An 11,737-nucleotide genomic window follows, 5' to 3' on the forward strand; every position below is an offset into this window, starting at 1 on the left:
ACAGCTTCCTGGTGGCTCAGATGGTAGAGAATCTGACTGCCATACTGGAAACCTGGGTTCAATCCATGGCTCAGGAAGATCCCCTGGAGAAGGTAATGGCTACCTACTACAGGACTCTTGCCTGGAAAATCCCATGGACAGAGGAGCCTGGCAGGCTATAATCTATGATTATCACTCTTATAAGCGTGGCAGTTGACAAGAAGGAAATACAGATCCCTACACAGCTACCCAAGTTATGCAGTTTAATGGAAGGATATTGAGAACACTGTGGTCCAGAGAGGAAATAAATTCTTTTCCACTCAGGTCGTGGGATTATGCAGTAATTCATCACAACCAGACAGGCTAGTAGAGTCAGCCGGGGTGGAGACAGGAAACATCAGGAAGCTGGACAGATATTTCATGTTGGGCTGCAGCTTGAGGATACAGACTGTGCTCCCCTCCCCCACCTGATAGCTGTGCCGGGCACACAGTAAGCCCTCAATTGAAGAAGTTTATCTCAGTGGTGTTAGCTAGCATTTTGCGACAGAGTTGTACTTTATGCAACACTTGGAAAGGAAAGAAAAGTAAAATATATCAATTTTACATTCTTTTTTTCTTCTAGTTCATATCTTGTTTGTTTTTTTAAATTCTCCTTAAATCAGACTTCATTTTCAAGGGGCTCTCTCAGTATATCAGTTATAACTATGACTGAGTGTGTGCTGGGTCCCTAGTCAAATACTAGGGGTTATGAGGAAATGAGGAAAAAAAAAATTACAGGCTCATTTGGGACAAATTTGACATCAATCCATGCTATTAAAAAATTTACTGAAGCTATAATATCTGATGGCTACATGTTAATGCCTTATTCTAAAATGAATGTCCTTCCCGACTAGCAGATAAGAAGGTTGGTTCTGCATCTGATATTACCTGTGACCTTGCTATGACCAGCAGTGATGGTGGTGGAGACCCCATGGGACAAGGGGCTGCACCTTTCAGGGCCAGACGAGTCTCTCCGAGTAAGGAGCAGAGGAGGAGGCTGCAAGCTGAGTGACCTGTCCACACTTCCCAGAATCAGGCTGCCTGACCTGTCGGAGGTCATAAGGGTCAAATAAGATGTCGAGGATGAGAATGCTCCGGAAACGCCAGATGCTGGGGAAATGTAACATGCATGTTTAACTTACCTTTTGAAGTCATCGATTATATAATATTTGATGCATACAGAAGAATACATATTCAGAAATGTCAGTGACGTAACAAAGTCACTCAGTGAACACCTGGGAACCTCTCCCCCAACTAAAGAAATGAATGAAAAAATGAGGCAAATCATAACCCTCTGAGTGCATAGGTCTCTGTCCACACCTCAAATCTGACTCTACTGTAGAATTCAGTTGTATAGGATGAAGGGTTACTGGGCGGTGGGAAGGAACCACTATAAACACTATACTATAAGTATAAGACTATAAACTAAGACTATAAACACCTACTCCGCATTGCCTTCTAGAACTCCAGTCCTGCCCACTCCAGCAGAGTGACTGATCGCTGCTGCTCCCCTGCCTGCTGTAAGTCATTTCTCTTCTCTGCTAATTTTCTGGGCAAAACAGCATCTCAGAGTGCCTTTACTTTGTATTTCCTTGATTATCTGTGGAGATAAGGCCCCTCCCTCCCCCACCCCAGGGCTCCTTCTCCCTCTACATTAGCTATTGCCAACTATTTAGATCACATTTCTCCAGGACACCCTCATGGGTCCTTGTGTGTTATTCCCTTGTTCTCTGAAACACAAGACCCATGTTCTCTACCTGGGGGATAGTTCTTCAGCTTTAATACAGTAATCCCCCTACATACAAATCTTCAAGCTGTGAACTTTCAAAGATGCAAACATGCATTCCATCAGCGTCAGGCGTGAGTGAAACTGCAGCTTGCCCTTTGTCTCCTATTGCTGATGACCCTTCAGCTCTTTAATCTCCCACCTCCTCTCCCTCCTCCAGTCAGTAACTCTTCTTGTCTGTTCACTCAATGCTAGCCCCCATATGTCAGCTGTTGTCCTGGACTACTGTACTTTTCAAGGTACTGTTCTATAATACTAACATTTTTTTCTTTATTTTTTGGTTGTTTCTTTTGTAGATTATTTGTGTGAAAAGTATTATAAATCTATCCCAGTACAGTACTATATAGCTGATTGTGTTCATTGGGTACCTGGGCTGAATTTGTTGTCCTTATGAGCAAACTGGACTGGGAATGGAACTCATTCATACATAGGGGACTTACTGTACCTTCCCTAGATGTCATCTCTGGGGCCGCCTCTCCTGATGGCGAGACGCCTCTCTGGCTCCTTCTGACACCCCTCTGGCTGTGGTTGTTGCCCCCCCCACCCGCACCCCTGCCTAGTTGTGACTTGTGTTTCTGGGTCAACCTCCCTAGAGGGACCAGGGCCTTGACCCCTGCAGTCTAGCACACAGCCTAGACTTGGGTTATTAAAATTACTAAATGCTCTCAGAAAATTGGGAAAATACAGTAAAGTTATAAAGAGGTAAGTAAAGATGACCACTAACCCTGCCTTCCAAGACTTCTTGGATCCTCTGCTTATCCTCCCAGCCTTCTTAATTGGGGATGTATTTGTTTTTAATTGGAGTAGTTTTATTTTTCACTTACGATTATGGGGTGACACACCCAAGTGTCTTCAAAGGTGTTTTCAGGAACAATAGTATTTCATCTTAAAAGTTCCCACCCGTGTCCATGCTCAATCCTGTCTGACTCTTTGTGAGCCCACCAGGCTCCTCTTTCAGTGGAATTTTCCAGGCGGGAATACTGGAGTGGGTTGCCATTTCCTCCTCCAGGGGATTTTCCCGACCCTAGGACTGAACCTGCACCTCTTGTGCTTCCTACATTGGCAGGCAGATTCCTTACCACTGAGTAATGGGGGAGGCATTTCACCTTAGTTCAGTTCACTTCAGTTCATTCATTCAGTCTTGTCCAACTCTTTGTGACTGCATGGACTGCAGTATGGCAGCCTTCCCTGTCCATCACCAACCCCCAGAGCATGCTCAGACTCATGTCCATTGAGTCAGTGATGCCATCCAACCGTCTCATCCTCTTGCTCACTGGAAGGCTTGGCCCCGGGCTCCCCCAGGTGCTACCTTTTCTAGACCACTAGGACATAGTTCACTCTAGTCACCTCCTGACTCTCCTCTTTGAGGAGGGAGAGGGGAATATTCATTGGAAGGACTGATACTGAAGCTGAAACTCCAATACCTCCTCCTGCCTTCAGTCTTTCCCAGCATCAGGGTCTTTTCCAATCAGTCAGCTCTTCGAATCAGGTGGCCAGAGTATTGGAGTTTCAGCTTCAGTATCAGTCCTTCCAATGAATATTCCCCTCTCCCTCCTCAAAGAGGAGAGTCAGGAGGTGACTAGAGTGAACTATGTCCTAGTGGTCTAGAAAAGGTAGCACCTGGGGGAGCCCGGGGCCAAGCCTTCCAGTGACCAAGTGAGTGCCGAGGTCATCACTGGAAGCTGTGGTGGCAGCTGGCACTGTCACCCCGGGGTGAGCAAGGTGGAGTCAGCTGCGTGGGCAGAGAGCCTCCCCGTGCACAGCCAGACCTTCCCAGGCTCCATGTTGGCTGGGAAAAGATGGGTTTGGTAGAGAGAACATGAGTGCAATTGCCCCTCGGTTTCTGTGGGGAGTTGGGTCTAGAACCCCACCTCCAGCAGATACCAAACTCTAAATATGCTCAAGTTCTTTATATGGTATGCTATTTGCATACAACCCACACTCATCCTCCCATATACTTTATCTCTGTTGCTATTGTTTAGTCCTAAGTCCTGTCCAACTCTTTGCGACCTCATGAACTACAGCACGCCAGGCCTCCCTGTCCTTCACTATCTCTCGGAGTTTGCTCAAATTCATGTCCATTGAGCCAGTGATGTTATCTAACCACCCCATCCTCAGCCTCCCCCTTCTCCTCCTCCTCTCAATCTTTCCTAGCATCAGGGTCTTTTCTAATGAGTTGGCTCTTCACATCATGTGGCCAAAGTATTGAAGCCTCAGCTTCAGCATCAGTCCTTCCAATGAATATTCAGGCTTGGTTTCCTTTAGGTTTGACTGGTTGGGTCTCCTTGCAGCCCAAGGGACTATCAAGAGTCTTCTCTAACACCACAGTTCAAAAGCTTCAGTTCTTTAGCATCCAGCCTTCCTTATGGTCTAACTCCTGCATCCAACGTGACTACTGGGAAAACCATATCTTTGATTCTACTGACCTTTGTTGGCAAAGTGATGTGTCTGCTTTTTAATACGCTGTCTAAGTTTGTCATACCTTTCCTTCCAAGGAACAAGCATCTTCTAATTTCATGGCTACAGTCACCATCTGCAGTGATTTTGGAGCCCAGGAAAATAAAGTCTGTCACTGCTTCCACTTTTCCCCCTCTATTTGCTATGAAGTAATGGGACCAAATGCCATTATCTTAGTTTTTTGAATGTTGATTTTCCAGTCAGCTTTTTCACTCTCCTCTTTCACCTTCTTCAAGAGGCTCTTTAGTTCCCCATCACTTTCTGCCATTAAAGTGCTATCATCCAGATATCTGGAGGTTGTTGGTATTTCTCCTGGCAGTCTTGATTCCAGGTTGTGATTCATCCAGTCTGGCATTTCACATGATATTCTCTGCACATAAGTTAAATAAGCAGGGTGATCCTTTCCCAATTTTGAAGTAGTCCGTTGTTCCATGTCCAATTCTAACTGTTGCTTCTTTACCCGAATACAGGTTTCTCAAGAACCAGGTAAGGTGATCTGGTATTCCCATCTTTTTAAGAATTTTCAAAAAAAAGAAAAAAAGAATTCTTCAGTTTGTTGTGATTCATACTGTCAAAGCCATTTGCATAGTCAGTAAAAGAGAAGTAGATGTTTTTCCGAAATTCTGTTGTTTTCTCTATGATCCAATGGATGTTGGCGATTTCATCTCTGGTTCCTCTGCCTTTTCTGAACCCAGCTTGTACATTTGGAAGTTCTCGGTTCACATAGTGTTGAAGCCTAGCCTGAAGTCAGGTTATCTCTAGATGACTTCTAACACCTAATACAATGTCAGTGCTGTGTCAATGGTTGTTGATGTGTAACAAATTCAAGTGTTGTGTCTTGGACCTTTCTTGAATTTTTTAAAAAATATTTTTAATGTTTTCCATCCACTGGTTGGTTGAATCTATAGATGCAGAATCCAGAGGTGAATAGGGCCACTGTAGCCACATTCTCCCACCAGGCTGTTAACATATTGTTTCAAATAAAAGTACCCCCTCTTCATAAATCACCAAATACAGGCCCAGAGGGAAATTTAAAGTTCAACCCTGTGATTTATAACACATAATTTACCAAACCACACCTCGACTGAAAAGTGTCAAGCTTTGTGGAAGATCTCATAAAAAGATTCCAACTCGCAGACTTCCCTGGTGGTCCAGTGGTTAAGGCTTCACCTTCCCATGTGAGGGTCGCAGGTTTAATCCCTGGCTGGAGGCTAAGGTCCCCCATGCCTTGGGATAAAAACACCAAAACATAAAAACACAGAAGCAATACTGTAACAAATTCAATAAAGACTTTAAGATGATCCACATAAAAAAAAAATCTTAAAAAAAAAAGATTCCAACTTTCTTATCCTGTTTATCTGCACTAGCTCCGCTAGAGGGTGGGGGGCGGGGGGAGCATGGTAAGACTCCACTCCTTTGTTGATGAGCCAGATTCCTGTTTTCCTCTCCCTGACCTACTACCTATAGGCTTAAAACTAGGAGGAATTACAACAGACAGGTTAGCCCTGGGGTGGGGCTGGGGGGTTCCTGGCTGAAAGCATAGGTCAGTGCAAATATCCAGCAGCCCCTGTGGAGCCAGGGTCTGGCTATTCCCAGGGCTCTCAGGCATTTTCCAGGGACCACTCCCCTTATTACAGCACAGAAAAAAAGCAAGAAACATCACCGGGGGCTGGGAGCAGGGACATTTGACCCTGTCTTACACAGGCAGTTTGCCGAGGGCCACCCTTGCAAATGGGCAGGTGCCTCAGTGTTAGATGTTATCACAGGACAGCTCAGACAGTAAAGAATCTGCCTGCCAGGGCAGGACATGCGAATTTGATCCCTGGGTTGGGAAGATCCCCTGGAGAAGGGATCGACTACCTACTCCAGTATTCTTGCCTGGAGAATCCCATGGACAGAGGAGCCTGGCGGGCTCCAGTCCGTGGGGTCACAAAGAGTCATTCATGACTGAGTGACTAAAACACACACCCTTGCAAATGGGCAGGTGCCTCCATGTTAGGTGTTATCACAGGATTTGCAAAGCTACTCTCCGCAAAATGTGTGAAACGCAGGATGTGAAAGTTGCTTAGTCATGTCCGACTCTTTGCAACCCCATGAGGATACAGTCCATGGAATTCTCCAGGCCAGACTACTGGAGTGGGTAGCCTTTCCCTTCTCCAGCGGATCTTCCCAACCCAGGGATCGAACCGAGGTCTCCCGCATTGCAGGCAGATTCTTTACCAGCTGAACCACAGTATCATGAGGTCTAAAATCCTATCACTAATGAGTCATGGCCTAGGCTAAGCATGTGTGTGTGTGCCTTCTATCTTTTTATTTTTACGTTAATTTTATTATTATTACTATTCCATTTGAAAAAAACATGGCTTGGTCCTTTTTGTGCCTCTTCTCGCAGCCCAGAGGCAGCAACTCTCCACTCTGACCCTTTTCTCTGTTTCTAAAGAAACTATGAGTTCCCTGAGATTGTTCTGTCCAGCTTAGACCTCTTCTCAGCACTCTTGTTTTGGAGCCGAGCTCAGTCTCTGACATTCCCTAAGAATGTTTCTAAATACTGTTAAACCCCGCTGCCTGGGCCCTTCCCATCGCAGATGAGCGGCTCGGATGGGGACAGAGTGAGTCAGCTAGGGTTGAGTCAAGAGAATGGCAGCTTGCAGCACCCCAAGGCCTGGCCTTCTTTTTATTTATTTATCTTTGTCTGTGCTGGGTCTTCGTTACTGCTCAGACTTTGTCTAGCTGCGGAGAGCGAGGGCTACTCTAATTGCAGTGCCAGGCTTCTCACCGCAGTGGCTCCTTTCGTTGCCTGGCACGGGATCCCGACTGAAGGACGTCAGCAGGTGCAGCTGCTTGGCTGTAGCGCACAGGCTCAGTGATTGTGATGCCATGGCTTAGGCGCTATGAGCCTTGTGGGATCAGGGATCGAATCTGTGTCTGCTGCGTTGGCGGGTGAATTCTTCACCACTGAGCCACCAGGGAAGCCTGAAGGCCTGGCCTTCTTCTCTCTGGGCCCCCAGGGACCTAGCAGGCCTGCTTCTCCATCCTTGGTGGGACCACAACTCCTTGGCATGTGGACTCTTGTCTGCCTACAACACAGGACGTGCTTCTAGTGGGAGGCTTTTCATTCTGTTCTTTACCAACAACATTAGTAACTGAACCAAAAGCCTCCCTGGTGCACTGGTTGACCACCCCATACTGCTAGAATTCTTGCTTTTTGATCAGTAGAGATAAAACAAGATGCCTTCACAGTAAGTAAACATGTTCTGATGTTACCTTTCCTTATCTCTCCAATAATATTTCATGCTTTCTTTCCATGCCTCGAAGCTGGAGGCATTTTCTTGTGTTCTGAAGCCCAGGTTCCTCAAGGTTCCCTGCTGGGGCCCTCACCCACCTCTGCCCTCCCCAGGCAATGTCTGCCCTCTCTGGATTTGCACCTGCCATGCCTCGTGGTTTCCCTGCAGAGACAGAGCTTCTTGGTGGAAGGTCCTTTTTTTTTTTTTTCCTCTGTCTTATTTCTCATGGCAATCCCTGCTTCTACATAGAGCTCATTGTGCATGTAGTTCAGTTCAGTAGTTCAGTCATGTCCAACTTTTTGTGACCCCATGGACTGCAGCACACCAAGCTTTCCAGTCTATCACCAACTCCCAGAGCTTGCTCAAACTCATGTCCATTGAGTCAGTGATGCCATCCAACCATCTCATCCTCTGTCACCCCCTTCTGTTCCTGCCTTCAATCATTCCCAGCATCAGGGTCTCTTCCAATGAGTCAATTCTTCACATCAGGTGTCCAAAGTATTGGAGTTTCAGCTTCAGAAATTCCTTTAGAATTGAATGGTTTGATCTCCTTGCAGTCCAAGGGACTCTCAAGAATCTTCTCTAACACCACAGTTCAAAAGCATCAGTTCTTCAGAGCTCAGGTTTCTTTATGGTCCAACTCTCACATCCATACATGACTACTGTACAAACCATAGCTTTGACTAGACAGACTTTGTTGGCAAAGTAATGTCTCTGCTTTTAATATGCTGTCTAGGTTGGTCATAGCTTTTCTTCCAAGCAGTAAACATCTTTTAATTTCATGGCTGCAGTCACCATCTGCAGTGATTTTGGAGCTCCCAAAAATAAAGTCCGTAACTGTTTCCATTGTTTCCCCATCTATTTCCCAGGAAGTGATGGAACTGGATGCCATGACCTTCATTTTCTGAATGTTGTGTTTTAAGCCAAGTTTTCCACTCTCCTCTTTCACTTTCATCAAGAGGCTCTTCAGCTCCTCTTTGCTTTCTGCCATAAGAGTGGTGTCACTGCATATCTGAGGTTCTTGACATTTCTCCTGGCAATCTCAATTCCAGCTTGTGCTTCATCCACTCTGGCATTTCACATGATGTACTCAGGCTTCCCTGGTGGCTCAGAGGTTAAAGCATCTGCCTGGAATGCTGGAGACCCGGGTTCGATCCCTGGGTTGGGAAGATCCCCTGGAGAAGGAAATGGCAACCCACTCCAGTACTCTTGCCTGGAGAATCCCATGGAGGGAGGAGGCTGGTAGGCTACGGTCCATGGGGTCGCAAAGAGTTGGACACGACTGAGCAATTTCACATTTCACACTCTGCATATAAGTTAGATAAGCAGGGTGACAACATACAGCCTTGACATACTCCTTGCCCAATTTGGAACCAGTCCGTTGTTCCATGTCCAGTTCTAACTTTTGCTTCTTGACCTGCATACGGATTTCTCAGGAGGCAGGTAAGGTGGTCTGGTATTCCCATCTCTTTCAGAATTTTCCACAATTTGCTGTGATCCACACAGTTAAGGGCTTTACCATAGTCAATAAAGCAGAAGTAGATGTTTTTTTCTGGAACTCTCTTTCTTTTTCAATGATCCAGCAGATGTTGGCAATTTGATCTCTGGTTCCTCTTCCTTTTCTAAATCCAGCTTGAACATCTGGAAGTTCACTGTTCATGTACTGTTGAAGCCTGGCTTGGAGAATTTTGAGCATTACTTTGCTAGTGTGAGATGAGTGCAATTGTGCAATAGTTTGAACATTCTTTGGCATTGCCTTTCTTTGGGATTGGCATGAAAACTGCCCTTTTCCAGTCCTGTGGCCACTGCTGAGTTTTCCAAATTTGCTGGCATATTGAGTGCGACACTCTCACAGCATAGTCTTTTAGGATTTGAAATAGCTCAGCTGGAATTCCATTGCTCCACTAGCTTTGTTCATAGTGATACTTCCTAAGTCCCACCTGACTTTGGACTCCAGGATGTCTGGCTTGGTGATTGGTTATCTGGGTCATTAAGATATTTTTGTATCGCTCTTCTGTGTATTCTTGCCGTCTCTTCTTAATATCTTCTGCTTCTGTTAGGTCCATATCGTTTCTGTCCTTTATTTTGCCCATCTTTGCATGAAATGTTCCCTTGGTATCTCTAATTTCTTGAAGAGATTGCTAGTCTTTCCCATTCTGTTGTTTTCCTCTATTTCTTTGCATTGATCACTGAGGAAGGCTTTCTTATATCTTCTTGCTATTCTTTAGGATTCTGTATTCAGATAGGTATATCTTCTCTTTTCTCTTTTGCCTTTCACTTCTCTTCTTTTCTCAGCTGTTTGTAAGTAAGTAAGTGTCAGTCACTCAGTCGTGCCGGACTCTTTGTGATCCCATGGACTGCAGCCTACCAGGCTCCGGTGTCCGTGAGATTTTCCAGGCAAGGATACTGGAGGGGGTTGCCATTTCCTTCTCCAGGGGATCTTTCCGACCCAGGGATTGAACCAGGGTCTCCTGCACTGCAGGCAGATTCTTTACCAACTGAACTACAAGGGAGGCCCTACAAGGGAAGCTGTTTGTAAGTCCGCCTCAGATAGCCATTTTGCCTTTTTGCATTTCTTTTTCTTGGGGATGGTCTTGATCACTGCCTCCTGTACAATGTCCTGAACCTCTGTCCATAGTTCTTCAGGTAAACAGTAGGTGCTCATTTTTGGTGCCTCTCTCACATGGATGACCCCACCTTCCAGCAGGGTTGAAATTGCCTCTTTCTTAAGAGCAGGAGAAAGGGGTGAATGTTCCCTGTGAATAGAGGGTGGTGAAAGCCGAGCCTTCCACGTGGAGCTGTCCACTGCTATGTCCTCTCTCCATGCCACTGGACTCTTGGACACATTGGCACTGCCTCACAGACTGGCACCAAGAGATGTTCATGACTTTCCTTCTGATTTCCCAGCTGCATCTGCTGTCCCCTCCCCAAGGTTCCCAGAGGTTTCCCTGAACTCTCTGGATGTCCCCCCAGACGCCTCCCTCTTCACTTTCACAACTGACTCCTTTCGGTGACAAAGGGAATGGGGGTAAGACTCCACCCCACATGCCCTCTCACCTGCAGGGGGACTGCGCTCTGCTCCTGCCCTTCTCCTTCACCCCTTCTCCAGCCCGAGGCTCATTCCTCCTCACATACTCTGAATTCCTGGTCTTTCTTCCTGGAGTGGGACTTGTGTCATTCAAGCTTGGAGCTCCCTTTCCTGCCCACCCCCACCTTCCCTTCTGGCTGCTCCAGGACCTGGCCTCCTGGGGGAGGGGCTGACTCCAGTCTGGGCCGGATATGCGTGAGACGAGCTTCCTAGGACAGTGTGTCACCCTATAAAACCAAGTGCGTGGATCACAGCAGAAGGACCCAGGAGTCAGTTAGAAGAGGCTCCCACTGGCCAAGGACTGGGCAACGTGGTCCAGTGAGATTCAGGGAGGAGAGTAACAAAGGCAGTGGATGCAAACACAGCGACTGTGGCTCCGCCCACTAATGCTGAGCATGAAAACGCAGAGCACAGAAGACTCATGGCTCACTTTTGAAGAATACTAGAAAATCAGCTCATTATCTGGGCAACTGATGAATAAGGAATTTCACCCATATCCTGCCTCTCCTATATGAACTGTGCCTCAGAGTTAACTGAATAATTGAATGACTGATGAGGGGACATTTCTCTTTTTATACATATATATATATATATATATAATATATAATTATATTTATATAATTTTACTTATGTATTATTTACTGAGCTGGGTCTTCGTTGCTGCCCAGGCTTTCTCCAGCTGTGCTGAGCAGGGGTTACTCTTCATTGCAGTGCAGGGGCTTACTGCACAGGCTCTAGGGCACGTGGGCATCAGTAGCTGCGGCCCACAGGCTCCTTAGTTGTGGTTCCCCCGCTCTAGAGTGCGGGCTCAGTAGTCTTGGCACGTGGGCTTACTTGCTCCACAGTATATGGGATCTTCCTAGACCAGGGATTGAACCCGTGTCTCCTGCATTGGTAGTCAGATTATTTACCACTGAGCCACCAGGGAAACCCCAGCGGAGGTGTTTCTTTTTATAGAAGTATGCCAGCAAATAAAAAGGAAACAATGGAATTCTGATGTCAGCATCTCACAAGTATGGATTCTATCTCTAATGAAGTAATGAGTTTAGCTGCTGCTGCTGAGTCACTTCAGTCGTGTCCGACTCTGTGTGACCCTGTAGATAG

The 11,737-nt window shown here is 46.3% G+C and overlaps 1 non-coding gene across 1 annotated transcript; it reads left to right on the forward strand.

Annotated features, from left to right (window-relative positions):
* Nucleotides 1–8,642: 8,642 nt before the first annotated feature.
* On the forward strand, nt 8,643–8,714 carry TRNAS-GGA (transfer RNA serine (anticodon GGA)). Its single transcript has one exon. It is a non-coding gene; the product is annotated as a tRNA-Ser (tRNA).
* Nucleotides 8,715–11,737: the final 3,023 nt, after the last annotated feature.

The sequence above is a fragment of the Ovis canadensis genome, chromosome 1 (genome assembly GCF_042477335.2).
Source record: "Ovis canadensis isolate MfBH-ARS-UI-01 breed Bighorn chromosome 1, ARS-UI_OviCan_v2, whole genome shotgun sequence".
Classification (NCBI taxonomy): Eukaryota; Metazoa; Chordata; class Mammalia; order Artiodactyla; family Bovidae; genus Ovis; species Ovis canadensis.